The 16,188-nt window shown below is 43.7% G+C and overlaps 2 pseudogenes; one reads left to right on the top strand and one right to left on the bottom strand.

Annotated features, from left to right (window-relative positions):
• On the bottom strand, positions 1–3,931 carry LOC127336698 (N-acylphosphatidylethanolamine synthase-like; annotated as a pseudogene).
• Positions 3,932–5,194: 1,263 nt separating this feature from the next.
• Positions 5,195–7,630, top strand: LOC127336705 (flavanone 3-dioxygenase 3-like; annotated as a pseudogene).
• Positions 7,631–16,188: the final 8,558 nt, after the last annotated feature.

Consider the following 16,188-nt stretch of genomic DNA (forward strand, 5'->3'; position numbering starts at 1 on the left):
AGAGCCAAAAATTCACGTCCGTAATATTAATCTCTTTGAACATATTGGCAACATAGGCTGGCATGTACAACTTATTGTTATGTAAAACTCATCATAACAAAAAGACAAGAATATCAGTGCTGCTGGTTCAAATAAATATGATTTGGGTGCAAATATAGTGACCATTAATGACAGTCAAGTTGTCTGAACTCTAATTGTCCTAACTGCTTCTATCGTACATTTAGGAAGGTGCAATGTCCAACCATTACTCATCCTGTTTGCACCTATTGTGTTCGCATCATCTTAAACTAGCTAGTGGAGCTATTAGCTATATCTGATTCCGAACCAACACAACAAGGTACTGGAGAAAAAAATGGAGGCCCTCCGTCCTTGGCCCATTGTGGAAGAACAAAATGATCAATGTTGCTTCTGGTTCAGAAGCGTTTTCCTCAACCCCTCCATCACAGACTGAATCTTGTCCGACATCTTCTGGTAAAGCCATCTCTGCGCTGCCTCGTCTAGCCCCTCAGGTGTGATGGTCGGCCAGCCCTTCCTTTCAAACGATGTGTCTTGGGGTATCGTTGCTGCTTCCTGCTTTAAGCTCGGCAGATCAAATTCTACTGGTTCTCCCACAATAATTTGTATCTCCTTGCCGCAGAGGGGCAATGGTGGACGGCGCCCAAAGAATGATTTCTCTGGCATGACCTACAGTCCAGCAGGTGGATGTTAAAGTAGCACAAAAGAAATCTTAGTTTTATCAAAGGGAATAAGCTGGGAGTCATTAAGGGAGATGTTCATGAAAAAGTAAAAACCTGACACACAATACTATTGCAATAAATCACATTTCATTAAGAGTAGTATGTATAACATTTAACTTCAAATGTTCCTCACCAATCCAGTGCAAATCTAAGAGAAACAACAACGAAGAAGATTTTCATTTTATCAAAGAGAATGTGGATGAACTAGTGCTGGGAGTCATGCAATTCACTGAATAAGAAAAGAAATATCGACATACACCACTGTAGCAAAAATCATACAGTATTTCATTAAGAGTACTATGTATAACATTTAACTTCAAATGTCCTCATCAATGCAGTATAAATCTAAGAGAAATAACACCGGAGAAGATTTTTATTTTATCAAAGAGAATGTGCATGAACTAGTGCTGGGAGTCATGCAGTTCATTGAATAAGAAAAAAAAAGATTGGCACACACCACTGTAGCAATAAATCATACAGTATTTTATTAAGAGTACTATGTATAACATTTAACTTCAAATGTCCTCATCAATGGAGTGGAAATCTAAGAGAAATAACACCGAAGAAGATTTCCATTTTATCAAAGAGAATGTGGATGAACTAGTGCTGGGAGTCATGCAATTCATTGAATAAGAAAAGAAAGATCGACATGCACCACTGTAGCAATAAATCATAGTATAACATTTAACTTCAAATGTTCCTCATCAATGCAGTGCAAATCTAAGAGAAATAACACCGAAGAAGACTTTCATTTTACCAAAGAGAATGCTAATGAACTAGTGCTGGGAGTCAGGCAACTCATTGAATAAGAAAAAAGATTGGCACACACCACTGTAGCAATATATCATCTTTCATTAACAGTACTGTGTGCAACTTTTGATTTCAAATGTTCTTTGTCAATGCAGTGCAAATCTAAAAAAACGATGGTATCTCAGAGATAAGAAAAATTTCCATTATACCTTTTCAAAACCAGTGTGAATAATAGGCAAAACTATTGGGGTTACAGGAGCTCGGATAATAAGACTGGCAGTTCCCCACTTCAGTCGTCCTGATTGGCTGGTGATCTTGGGCTACTTTTCCTTCAGGGAATGAATGCAACTGTTTGAATGTGTCATGAGGAAATTTACAATCAAATAAAGGCCAGTATTTGTAAACATAAGCACACCATCTGTTAATGACAGAATAACTGATACTGAAATGAAGAATATGTGCATACCCAGCTGCCAGTGCTAAGCACTTCAAGGGCTTCATTCATATGCTCTTGATAAATTCCAGCCCCTCTTGTGATCGGCACACATTTTCCTGTGCATACAATTAGTTTTCAGTAGCAAAATCATCAAATTATGTGATACACATCTATGTTGACACTGCCTTGCAACAGAACCTGAAAATGCAAGAATAAAGAAAAAACACAAGCACTCAGCATCTAAAGTACCAATTGAACTAGAGGTCAGATGACATAGATGTTAGCTTATCATCGTTTATGTTATACTAGCACAAAGCAAGGCAAGCATCATATCATTTCATTTGATATATGTAGTAGTACTGAAAAAGAAACATGCAATTTCATGGTAAATGCATACTATATGGAAAATGTGAAATACAGAACAAATATACAGTAAGCAACAACATACATAGTGCTTGGAAAAGTTTGATGTTTTTAGTTAACTTTCTAGAGCTAGTCTTGATAGTGAGTGTCATAAATTAGGACCTCTTAGGTAAACAAAATATCTATGACAGTTGTTAGCGGCTCTGTACACATGATGTGAGTTAGCATAGTAGCAACTCCAAACTACGACGGTATTTGCATTTTAAATGAAAACATATAAGTGAGAGCGAAAAGGCCTATTTATTAAATGGGGTTACCAGATGCTTAACTAAAGGATGCAATAAAATGGCACTGCTATAGCAACATTTCTTATCTTGAAATTGACTACAATCCACGCCGGAGCACGCTGCACAGCATGAGTTAGAACAAGCGAAAGTGATGTTTCGGGGAGATAACTAGGCCAACATGATGATATGTGACAATGTACCATACTGAGTATCATAATACGCAATATAAATAATAAAGAAGCACAAGGAGCCTCACCGACTCTAAACATGTAAGACATGAATGCATTTCTGAAGCAGATATCCTCAGCTGTCAACACCCATCTTGCAAGCTTCGCATCTGTAATAGGGAAACCCTTGAATCCCCACATAAACGGGTCATCTATCCTGTACAAAAAGTACAAGTACAGGATAGCCTCGAGGTTACCAAAACTCCGGACACACAAGAAGCGTATATAGAAAACAATATATGCCGCACTAGTTCGTAACATCTGGCACCTATCCATGGCACGTGTACAATACACCAAATGCTAAGACAACACATCATATATAAGATAGATCTGTCTTGTCGATTGCATACACGGCTTCTAGAAAATCACGATTTCAATCTACACTAAGTCGATGTGGCATGTAAAAAAGAGAGCAATATGCGCCTTCGTGAAATTTAACTAAAATTTCAACACTTAAATTGAAACCCAACATGTGGACGCCTGCTGGCCGATGAGGTTTGTCGAAAACTCTGAATTATAACTGCAGAGTATCTGAGTTCTAATAATGGTTCATAGAAATCCACTACTCATGCTGTTGACCAATAAACCCCAATGAACAGACACGACTGAATGCAATAGCATCAATCCTAAAAGTAAATGGCATCAGCGAAGGGCTCTATTTGCAGGTTACCGACCCACGCAATTTGCACAGATTCGCAACCGGGTGCTGCCACAAGGACAGATCAGAAGTACTCGCACAAACAGCAACTCCGATCTCTCCGCCTAAATCTAGCTCGAAGCCATTAACAGTAAGAGTAATACGCGGGGTGGCGGGGCGAGAGAGCGGAGACATACGTGGACATGTGGTTGCTGATGGTGAGGAGCGGCGTGCCGGGGGGCCGCGATCTGACGACGCGGTGGAGGGCGTCGGCGTTGTGGACGGTGGTGGTGCTGAGCAGCGCCATGTACGCCTTGGCGAGGGTGCCGATGGCGCCGATCACCGCGGCGCGCGGGACGCCGCCCAGGTGGCCGGCGCGCCCCGCCCACCGCAGCGTCCGCGCCGCCGCCGTCGCCGTCGCCGCAGCGTCGGCTGACGCCGCCATCTTTTTACCCCCTTTGTCCTTTCTTCTCGCGTGTTTTTTTTTTCCTTCTGCTCCTCTGCTGCCGTGTTGGTCGTGGACGGCGGCGGGCAGCGACCCTTTTTCTGCGGCGTGGGCCGCGCTCGGGCGGTGACCTGGGCCCGGCCCGTATCAAGTTCAACAAAACTCTTGTGTTCGATCGTGGGCCGACCTGCCAGCGGTTATTAGGCCTCCCGAATTTGACGTGAACTGGAGAGGATGTACTACAATGTTCTAGGGGAAGACTGGATAAGCTGTTCCGTTTACTTACAGTTAACCCGAGTGCTAAAAAGTGCACGAGTGCTATTTAAACTTAGAAAATGCAAAGCATCACAGATGCCATATGTTTCAGTCCCAAGACAGGTGGCTTCACACGAACCACCAGCCAAAGCATCCAAACCCTGGAACTTGAACACCTTATTACCAAGTAAAAGAAAAACATGGCAGAAAGTTCCATGGTGGACACGTCTGCTGCAAGATAGTAAGCACGGACGAGGCTCATCCACATCCACGGTCTCTGCTACTACAAAGTTTATTGCCACTAATTGGTAACAGGGCAGCCTACGAGAAGCGCCAGAAATAGCTTTTTTTCGGTGGCACTGCACCAAACAATGAGCTAACCAAAGCTTCCATTCAGATTCAGACCGGCAGCTCTAGTGCCCTCCATCAGCCCCTCCTGGACAGGCACCAGAAACACAAGCGGAAGCAAGTTGCCGCTGTTATTCCCATACGATGCTTGTCGTTGCGTCACACGAAAAATCCCCAGTTGCACTGCAACGCGTAAGCAGGAAGAAAGAGTGTAGTGGGCGAGAGCGACGCCACCATCCGGGACACTGCCAAAATCAAGCTTTTTCAGACCCTCATACTTGCACCAGGAATCCAGCGTCCATCAGCACAACCCTGGACAGCAGCAAAAACATTGGCAGAAAACAAGTTGTGTCCATATAAGATATTATCGGTATTGCCATTATTGTTGCCTAATTTCTAAACAAAAACCAGTTGCTGAGTTGCATAACAGGAGCAAAAGAGTAGGCTGAAAAAAACGGCCGAGCCTGGAGCGTAGTGTTAAGATATAGTGTTAAGATACTCCAATTTGCCTATGCGGCGGCACACAGGCGACATGCATATTCCCAACGTAGGACCCGCGAAGGAGCTTCCCCTGGACCAGTAATAATAAATATATTGCCAAGTGCATGCATGGATGGTGATGGATGGCTTGACCTCTCATTTGGAGTGAGCACTGTCCAGGTGAGGAGGATCAGAATGTGTATACCGTATTGGTATGCCTGCAGAGGGATGCAGACAGTGGTTTCCTGGGTTACCTGGAATGGACCTGCCTATAAGTAGATGCTATCCCATAGGACAACACTTCATCCTGTTCTGATTCTGGATAGTAAGATTGGACTCTGGTGCCTGTACACTGGTGGTCAGTCAACATGTCTGATGACTCAAAGAGTGTCCCTCAGGAACAGCTGCCATCAGATGACCTCCATCCGCCGCCAATGCCGGTGATCAACCTGGGTCACCTCATTCTTGAACCCGAAACACGATCCGGCGTGGTAGAAGATATCGCCAAAGCATGCCATGATCTTGGGTACTTCCAGGTATGCTCCCCGAGAACATTTCTTGTTTTTTTTTTCCTTTTACCTTGTCATTTCTCTCATTGTCCAAACTCACATGGTTAACATTGCCACTTGTGCACACTGTGCTAGAATGTAGATCAAGGAAGCTGACCTGTAATGGAAAATGTGAGGAAATTAAACTAGATTTGCCATTGCAGAAACGTTCCAAAAAGGGCTAGGAGGACTTTCTTTCAAATCCCGCAGCTAGTTGTGACGGTGTCGTATTTGTTAGTACACGCAGAAGATTCTGACAGGAGCATGGTTTGATGAGCTCCATTCCCACTTTTGGCCCCAAAATGAGGAGTTTGAGCTATGTATAACTAGGTGTATATAGAGTATAACAGACCGCACACATAATTGTATGAGACAATGACGACTGTCTGAAACTAGATCAAATGGAGGACGACCAGTTCCTTTATGTCGCTTGGTTGCAGGGAAACTGACAAATAGAATGACGCGGGAAAGTTCAATGCCCATTTCGCCATTCAGTAGTCCAGTATTCATGGGAATGACAAAACTACTAATTGAAGCTCACTTTAGTACTCACAAATGGTAGATATTCCTATACCTGTCGCATTCTTTATATTTTTTCTCTATGTGCACATATCCAGAAAGCATTGCGCTTCATGTAAATTTCTTTTTATCTGTAAATCCGTCTTCATTAATTTAACGTACAATATGTAACAGAAACCTTCTACAGTCCATATGCAAAGCATTGGTTTTCTTCATTATTAGTCAACAGTTGGTCAAAGTTGTAAACCTGTAACAAGGAAGCAAACATTATTACTGACTGGTTTCAAGTTTAGTTCCTGGGTCCATGTAGGCAGAACAAGGAAGCGAACAGTATTACTGTGGTGTGTTTTCTGACAAAGGTGATCTTCCATTAATGGAAATAAAAAAGCCAATTGATACAAAATGTGCGTTATGTGCATCTAAAAATGCTCAAGCTTCAAGTTTCAAACATAAGGAATGTCAAGGTTCTCAAGGATTAATGATTAAAACATATGAGAAAAGAAAAGAATTCGTCAGAATGTTTCTTCTTCTGATTAAGTAACTACATAATAGGATAACTTAAGCTACTGTGTTTTCCTAGAACCCTTGTTGGACACTAACTAGCAGGTGGTAAGCAAAGAAAGAAAGCTTATATGTGTATCCAGTCTCTGATGATTCCTCCATTTTTGCAGGTTATAAACCATGGGATCAATCAATCTGTCATGGATGGTGCTTTTGAAGCAGCTTTAGATTTCTTCAAACTGCCAAGTGAGATAAAGGAAGAGTTTGCATCAGACGACCTTCGACAGCCTGTTAGATATGACACCAGCTCAAAGGATGGCATTAGTATGTCAAGGGCATTCCTAAAGCATTATGCCCATCCCCTCAGTGATTGGATGCAATATTGGCCAGAAAAGCCACCAATCTACAGGTAAAAGATCATCTTACAAAATCTACTTACATTCTCAAACTACAGAACTAAATGTGTGTGTGTTTCTGTAAGAGCCAGAATAACTCCATTTTTGTTTACTGAAAACAGGAAACACATGGGAAATTTTGCTGTTGAAGTAAGGAGGGTGGCTTTGCAGCTCATGGAGGCAATACTTGAAGGCCTGGGATTGGGCAAGGATTACCAACATGAGAAATTTGAAGAAGGATTGCAGCTAATGTCAGTGAATTGCTACCCTAAAGAATCAGAAGGTGATGTGGCGATAGGGCTGGCACCGCATTCTGATTACGGATTCCTTACCATCTTGCTCACAAGTTGTCGGGGCCTGGAGGTCGTTGATCGCAACAGCAACAGCTGGAAAGTGGTACAGCAACTTCCACATGCATTGAATGTCCACGTAGGAGACCACATGGAAGTTCTGAGTAATGGTCGAGTAAAGACTGTTGTGCACCGTGCTCTTCTGAATCCTGAAGAAGAAAGGATCTCTATAGCTAGCATCCTTGGTTTTGCACTGCATGAGAAGGTCGCATGTGCCAAAGAGCTAGTGGATGAACAAAATCCCAAAAAGTACAAAGAGAGCAGTTTCAACGACTTTCTAGATTTTCTCACAAGTAATATGGACAACAAGGACAGGAACTTTCTTGGGAGCATTAGGATGTGAGGAGCATAATTACTAATTGAGGTATAATCTTTACTTGAAGCCCCAAAGCAGATGCTATGAGAAGCTCTACGCTTACAAAGATTCCCCCTGTCTGTTTGGATTACTTATCTGTAATAGTTCTAAATCATGTATCGGTAGTTTGTTCCCATGTTTTTTTTTTCCCTTTCATCGTTATATTGTAACTGGTCTGTAACAGGTAAAGAAAAATCCACCATGTAAATTTATCCAGTACGATGTATTGTACTATGTTAAAACTTTCATGTTACATGGATGAATTACTTTCTTCTTTGAAAGAAAACTGTAGGGGGAAGCCGTAATGAATTCTCCCTCACTTCCTTCAATGTTTTGACTCTACATGCCACATGAATGGATATATGTCACTTTGATATCGGCATGCCACTTGTAATAGTACCACTCCTGACAGATGTCAGCTTTTAGTTTGCCAGTCTCTCCCTTCGTGACATACTTAGTTTAGTGGTTTAATTGTTTTGCAAATTTTCCAGAGGAAACCAAATCGAAAGTTAAACTCCGACTCGGTCTCGAACACCAGCAAAATTCAGTTAGAAAGGAGATGGTAACCCAACCAAAGTCCAAACTAACGTCACTAAACTCATATCAATCCTTGGCAAGGCTGGTCCCCCTAATGCGGGATTAAAGTAGCATGAATGCGGTTTCATTCTGGTTCCTAAAATGTAGGGTTGGGAAATGGAAGAGGAATATGAAGATGAAGAGGAACCTTCCTTAGCAGCACATTCTGAGTGCCAAGTGCCCAATTGGAGTGGTAATAGGGGAATTGTCCTGGAGAGCGCCTAAACCCTGCCTCCAGAGACCCCAACTTGGTAGATGTTGGCATATATACTACTAGGAAAACTAAAGAATTGAAGGACCATGCGATCCATTGCAAGCTTACACACCAAAAACTCTGCATAAATAGTTAAATACGCTACGCCCTCGTCCTGTCGTCCACCTTCCTTCGGACCACAACCTCTTCCTGCCCGCTGTTGGCGGCTACAAAAACGCCTCGAGAAGGACCCGTCTACGGGGAGCTCGGCATCGGCGGGGGTGAGCGGATCTAAGAGACACCGGCGCCATACCGTGCCCAGAGAGTTAGAAGTAGCGGGGAGATAGGGCGGCTCCTACTAACCCGCGCGGTGCCGTTGCCGAGGAAGCAGATGCAGACAAGGTGTAATATGGGGAGGCGTCGGGACGTACCAGTACCGGCGGCGAGATCCCGGGCCGCTGCGCTGCCGCCACACACCGGCCGTTGAGGCATTTCGGCGGCGTGTCACTGGAATCGCCTGCGCCGGTAATGCTTCCGATCTTCCCAGCAATGGCCGCAAATCCGGGCTGGCCTGGAATGAACTCGAGAGTTGGGCTGGGCCTGAATCCAAAGCCTTTCCACGACAGGCCGCCTACTAGCGAAGAGCCCCTCCCTTGTGTCTATAGCAAATTCGGGGTACCATTAGAAAAAGACCCAACTTTAAGAAGGGAAACATCTTCCTCGCATTAAATGAGCGATTGACACGTGGCAGATGTAGGACGCAAGCGCGCAACAACCAGCCACGCGGGCGAGAGGGCATGCAAGAAGTACAGCGCGGGACGCGCGCACAACTACGCTCGAGCGAGTATACATCCGCGCGGACGAGTACATCGAGGTTTCGTCCATCCACGAGAGGTAGCTAGCAGGAGCACAACTTTCTGAGATCCAATTTTGTAAACGTGATGACGTATATCACGTGCACATATACCGTCCCGAGTACACCGAGGTACAACTATATCAAAGTACAAGTACAACTCAATGAACATCTAACTACACTTGCGTATAACACACGAGTACAGTTGCACACACAGGTGAGTACAAATACAATAACGCACACGAGCAGGTCTGATCGCACACGAGTAAATCTGATCGCACACGAACGAGTACACGTCTGATCGCGCACACGAGTAAATCTGATCAGCGTACACGAACGAGTACAGGTACACTCGCGCACACGAGTAAAGGAAAAAATGCAGCAAATACATTCAAAACAGAAATACTAATCAGTTAGGTACACACCACGAGTATAACCATAGTAGTATAGGAAGTACAAAAAAAGTATCTTAAAACCTATCAACATGGGATCTAGTTTTAAAAATCTCGACGAGAGGGTCTCAAAAGTGAAAACGGTTCGTAATTTAAACTTACGGTTCTCAAGATATTTCATTTTGAAAAAACGAATCTAGGAAAAAAAAGGGAAAAACTGACACAACCCAGCTCCCATGTCTTCTCTCTCCTTTCTCATCCCTACCTTGCTTCCCCTTGCGACACGTGGCGACCAGGGAGATCACTTCCCAAGAATTTTCTGGCACCACAGCGCGCCACTTGTCGCGTGCGGAGCGAGTTGTCTTCCCTTCGCGAAGATCGGCCTTTTTCTAACGATTTCGCAAATTCGGCGATTCCTATACCCTCGTTAAATGCGTTAGGGCATCTCCAACGGACGACGCAAACGGACGCCGAGCGACCGTTTGCGTCATGAGACCGAAAATGCGTCTGGGCCCTGCTCAAGCGAGGCGACGCAAAGTGACCGGGCCGTCGCGGCGACGCAAACCTGGCCTAAATATGCGCCAAAGTTTGCGTCTCCGCAATCACGCCGATTGTCCGCCAAAACTTACGTCGGACCGGCGCGTCAGTGGCAGGGAGGCCGATAACATTCCCGCCAGTGGCCATTCCCCGCGCGAAAAATCAAAGTAGACCGGCGCCAGTAGTCCAGAAGCGATGGACGTCCTCGCCGCCGCAGCCACAACCATGGATTCCGAGGGAACCCTCGCACCCGCCGCCGCCACAGACTCCCCCCATAGCCACGACCATAGCGACAATGGAGGCCGCAGGTCCGGCGGACGCAAAGCGTGCCGCCACTGGCTAAGAAGGGCTTCAATATGGTCCATTGGGACAAGTGAAGGGCGCGCAAAAGTGGCGAGACAAGCTTTGCGGCCTACGATGAAGCTGTGAAGAATGGGACATCGGTTAACGTCGATGGCGAAGACGACGATCATGGCCATCATTGACAAGGGATTAACTCGTCAATGCCTACGTATTGTAGACTTAGGGTTTCGTAAGAAGTAGAGGGCAAGTTGATCTCGAAGGTTCAGCCGAACAAAGGTGCTCAACTCAATATTACGGTGGCTAGGTTACAATGATTCGGTCCTTTCTTTCACCCTCGACTTCCCATTTATAGGCGAAGCCGAGGCTTTTCCTTATCGTACAAGTTACAAATTGCCGGGCCGCGTTGGGCCTTTCCTTATATTGATACAAGTTTCCTACAATAACTCTAGCTAGCTTCCTAATCCGAGGACCTCCAACCTCCTGGGCCTCCAAAGCTTCGGGTCCATGGGCTTCCTGCTTTCCTGTGGACCTGGGGTACTTATTCGACATGCCCTGTAGGCATACCTATGTCAGTAGCCCCCAAGATTTTACTTGAGTCGTAGAGTCGAGTGAAATCTCCATCTTGTATCTGTTTAACAATACTTTCGATTTGTATTCAATTTTTACCCAATGTCTATATTGTACAGGGATAATGGTAAATGAGGCTGGTTCATCTGACGGATTAGGTACCAGTTAATTGCTCTCGTGGCAAGCCCGCATAAACCTATTTCAAGTTCAAGTTCCTGGACTCGAACCTGGGATACTGGTATAATTCAATACGTGCCGCTTCAGGACTTACCGTGAATCGAATTCTAGCTATTTTATCGAGTACCCAACGCGTCCGTCGGGATTTTTTTCACATCTGTTGATGTGGATAAGGTGGGAGAACGCATTCCTGTGCGATTCCACGCCACACAGGACGTATCCTGGGGTCTTACCTTCGTAACCCCTTTTGCGAGTCACGACATTTAGAGTTTTTATCGCAGCAGGCGCGCTCTGAGAATATATTGTCGAGTACCTTTGAGCGACTGATGGAATACTCCATTTCTTCGGGTTGATGTACTATATTGAATAATATGTTGACTCCCGATAGGAGTACATGACGAGTTACATGTAACTCGAAGATGTACGTAGATTGATTAAGATTCCTCGGCTTCATTCTATATTGTCTTGTCAATATTCTTTCTTTCTACTTCCGATGGAAGTAGCCCCCGAGGCTACATCCGAGTGTTTGCACTTAGGTGTAGGCTCAACTTTTGCTATTTAACCAACTCTATATTTTCATCATCATTACTTCGTTTTATCAGGAGTATATTCAACACTGCTGATAAGAGTAGCCCCCGAGCATATGGACGGGTGCTTGCAGCTGGACATAGGCTCCCGATTTGTACTTCTGACCATATATTGTCTTGGCAACTCGAAGATTTATTCAATCATGACGTCGATGCTGACGAAAAACCATGTGTTGTCACCTCGGGAAGACACGTCTGCCAGTGGACCACTGTTTTGTGGGTCCAAAATCTCTGCTCTTTCCCCACGTCGCGCAAGTGGGCTTGCACGTTCTCCGACATTCTCGGCACGCTCGATAACTTCCTTATTTCCAAAATAAACAGTAAACAAAGTAGCTATCATTATTATTCTCATCATCAAATATAGGAGGCATAATATAATCATAATAAACTTTATCCTCCATAGTAGGTGGCACCAAAATATCACTATCATTATAATCATCATAAATGGGAGGCAAAGTATCATCAAAGTAAATTTTCTCCTCCATGCTTGGGGGACTAAAAATATCATGCTCATCAAAACCAGCTTCCCCAAGCTTAGAATTTTCCATAGCATTAGCAACAATGGTGTTCAAAGCGTTCATACTAATATCATTGCTACTAGCATGCAAATAAGGTTCCATAGGTTTTTAAATTTTCGCATCAAACAATCCATGTCTTAACTCAGGAAATAGATTAAAAAGCTCACAGTTGTTTTCCATTATGCCTAACAAGTGTAAACAAGAAACAAAAAGATGCAATTGCAGGATCTAAAGGAAATAGCTTCGAGCACTCACACACCGGCAACAGTGCTAGGAAATAGCTTAGTAGTCGGAGGATGTGAATACCTTTTACCTTACCTCGACAACGGCGCCAGAAAATAGCTTAGTTGCCGGGGACCGGAGTGTGAGTGCCGTTTACCTTACCTCCCCGGCAACGGCGCCAGAAAATAGCTTGATGTCTACGCACGCTTCTATTCCTGTAGACAGTGTTGGGCCTCCAAGAGCAGAGGTTTGTAGAACAAACAAGTTTCCCTTAAGTGAATCACCCAAGGTTTATCGAACTCGGGGAGGTAGAGGTCAAAGATATCCCTCTCAAGCAACCACTGCAATTAAGATACAAGAAGTCTCTTGTGTCCCCAACACACCTAATACACTTGTCAGATGTATAGGTGCACTAGTTCGGCGAAGAGATAGTGAAATACAAGTAATATGGATGAATATGAGTGGTAATAGCAATCTGAAATAAAGATGGCAGCGAGTAAACATGCAGTGGAATAGTAAATAAACGGAGATTCGATGTTCGGAAATAAGGCCTAGGGATCCTACTTTCACTAGTGGACACTCTCAACATTGATCACATAACTGAAACTACTCTACACTCTCTTGTTGGATAACAAACACCATTCATTGTGTAGGGCTACAAGAGCTCCCTCAAGCCGGAGTAAACAAGCTCCACAACATTCGGAATTCATATTTAAGTAACCTTAGAGTGCATGATAGACCATTGCAATTATACCGAGTACTAACATAGCATGCACACCGTCACCGTCAGGCTATGAAAGGGGGAATAGATCGCATCAATACTATCATAGTAATAGTTAACTTCATAATCTACAAGAGATCACAATCATAACCTACACCAAGTACTACATGATGCACACACTGTCAACATCACATCATGGAGGAGGAATAGACTACTTTAATAACATCACTAGAGCAGCACATAGATGATATTCAACTAGATCACAAAGAGAGAGATGAACCACATAGCTACGGTAGAGCCCTCAGCCTCGATGGAGAACTACTCCCTCCTCATCATAGGAGTCAGCAGCGTAGATGAAGATGGCGGTGATGTCGATGGAGATGCCTTCCGGGGGCACTTCCCCATCCCGGCGGCGTACCGGAACAGAGACTTCTGTCCCCCGAATCTTGGCTTCGCGATGGCGGCGGCTCTGGAACTTTTCTCGTATCGTGGCTTTCCTTTAGGGTTTTCGCGACGGAGGCTTTAAGTAGGCGGAAGGGCAGCCTCGGAGGGGTCATGGTGGGGCCACACCATAGGGGGCGCGCCCAGGGCCTTGGCCGCGCCGCCCTGGTGTGTGGGCCCCCCTGGCTCCCCTCCGGTCTCTCTCCGGTGTTCTGGAAGCTTCCGTGAAAAATAAGATCTTTGGGCGTTGATTTCGTCCAATTAAGAATATTTCCTTACTAGGATTTACGAAACCAAAACAGCAAGTAAAACAGAACCGGCACTTCGGCATCTTGTCAATAGGTTAGTTCCGGAAAATGCATCAAAACGATATAAAGTGTGAACAAAACATGTAGGTATTGTCATAAAACTAGCATGGAACATCGAAATTATAGATACGTTGGAGACGTATCAAGTAGCCTTCTGTAGGTAACTCAGAAAAATCTGCCAATTTACGTGAATGATCCTCAGATATGTACGCAACTTTCATTCAATTTGAGCTTCTTCATCTGAGCCTGTTAAGTGCCTCGGAAAAATTCGTCTTTACGGACTGATCTGTTTTGACAGATTCTGCCTTTTATTTCACATTGCCTCTTTTGCTATGTTGGATGGATTTCTTTGTTCCATTAACTTTCAGTAGCTTTGTGCAATGTCCAGAAGTGTTAAGAATGATTATGTCACCTCTGAATATGTGAATTTTTGATTATGCACTAACCCTCTAATGAGATTGTTTTGAGTTTGGTGTGGAGGAAGTTTTCAAGGGTCAAGAGAGGAGGATGATATAATACGATCAAGAAGAGTGAAAAGTCTAAGCTTGGGGATGCCCCCGTGGTTCATCCCTGTATATTTCAAGAAGACTCAAGCATCTAAGCTTGGGGATGCCCAAGGCATCCCCTTCTCCATCAACAACTTATCAGGTCACCTCTAGTGAAACTATATTTTTATTCCGTCACATCTTATGTGCTTTACTTGGAGCGTCTGTATGCTTTTATTTTTGTTTTTGTTTGAATAAATTCGGATCCTAGCATTCTTTGTGTGGGAGAGACACGCTCATTGTTGCATATGAACACGAGGTGTTCTTAGCTTTATTTTTAATGTTCATGGCGAAGGTTGAAACTGCTTCGTTCATTGCTATTTGGTTGGAAACAGAAAATGCTTCATGTGGTAATTGGTATATTGTCTTGAATAATTTGATACTTGGCAATTGTTATGCTCAAATAGATCATGTTTAAACTCTTGCATCATGTACTTTGCACCCATTAATGAAGAACTACCATAGAGCTTGTTGAAATTTGGTTTGCATGATTGGTCTCTCTAAAGTCTAGATATTTTCTGGTTGAGGTGTTTGAACAACAAGGAAGGCAGTGCGAGTCTTATAATGCTTGCAATATGTTCTTATGTAAGTTTTCTTTGTCTGGGTTCATACTTGTGTTTGCTTCAAACAACCTTGCTAGCCAAAGCCTTGTCTTGAGAGGGAATGCTTCTCGTGCATCCAAATCCTTGAGCCAAAAACTATGCCATTTGTGTCCACCATACCTACCTACTACATGGTATTTCTCTTGCCATTCCAAAGTAAATTGCTTGAGTGCTACCTTTAAAATTCCATTCTATGCCTTTGCAATATATAGCTCATGGGAAAGTAGCTTAAAAACTATTGTGGTAAAGAATATGTCGTTTATGTATCTTATTTCTTATAAGTTGCTTGTTGAGCGGTAACCATGTTTCTGGGGACGCCATCAATTTTGGTTGAATATCATGTGAGTTGCTATGCATGTTCGTCTTGTCTGAAGTAAGGGTGATTTGCCATGAGTTGTATGGTTTGAGTATGCATATTGTTAGAGAAGAACATTGGGCCGCTAACCAAAGCCATGTATCATGGTGGAAGTTTCAGTTTGGACATTAATCCTCAATCTCTTATGAGAATATTACCTGTTGTTGAATGCTTAAGCATTAAAAGAGGAGTCCATTATCTGTTTTCTATGTTGTCCCGGTATGGATGTCCTCAAGTTGAGATCTATCAAAAACGAGAAATCAAATGCGATCTATCTCCTTGGACCTTTGTACAGGCGGCATAGAGGTACCCCTTTGTGACACTTGGTTGAAACATATGTAATGCAATGAGAATCCATGGAAATCCAAGCTAATTAGGACAAGGTGCGAGCACTATTGGTATTCGATGCATGAGGCTTGCAACTTATAGGATGTCTTATGCATAACACATATGATTTATTACTACCGTTGACAAAATTGTTTCCATGTTTTCAAAATAAAAGCTCTAGCACAAAAATAGTAATCCATGCTTCCCTCTGCGAAGGGTCTTTCTTTTACTTTATGTTGAGTCAGTTTACCTACTTCTTTCCATCTTAGAAGCAAACACTTGTGTCAGCTTGTGTGCATTGATTCTTACATACTTGCTTATTTGCACTCAT

The sequence above is a fragment of the Lolium perenne genome, chromosome 2 (assembly GCF_019359855.2).
Source record: "Lolium perenne isolate Kyuss_39 chromosome 2, Kyuss_2.0, whole genome shotgun sequence".
In the NCBI taxonomy this organism is placed as follows: Eukaryota; Viridiplantae; Streptophyta; class Magnoliopsida; order Poales; family Poaceae; genus Lolium; species Lolium perenne.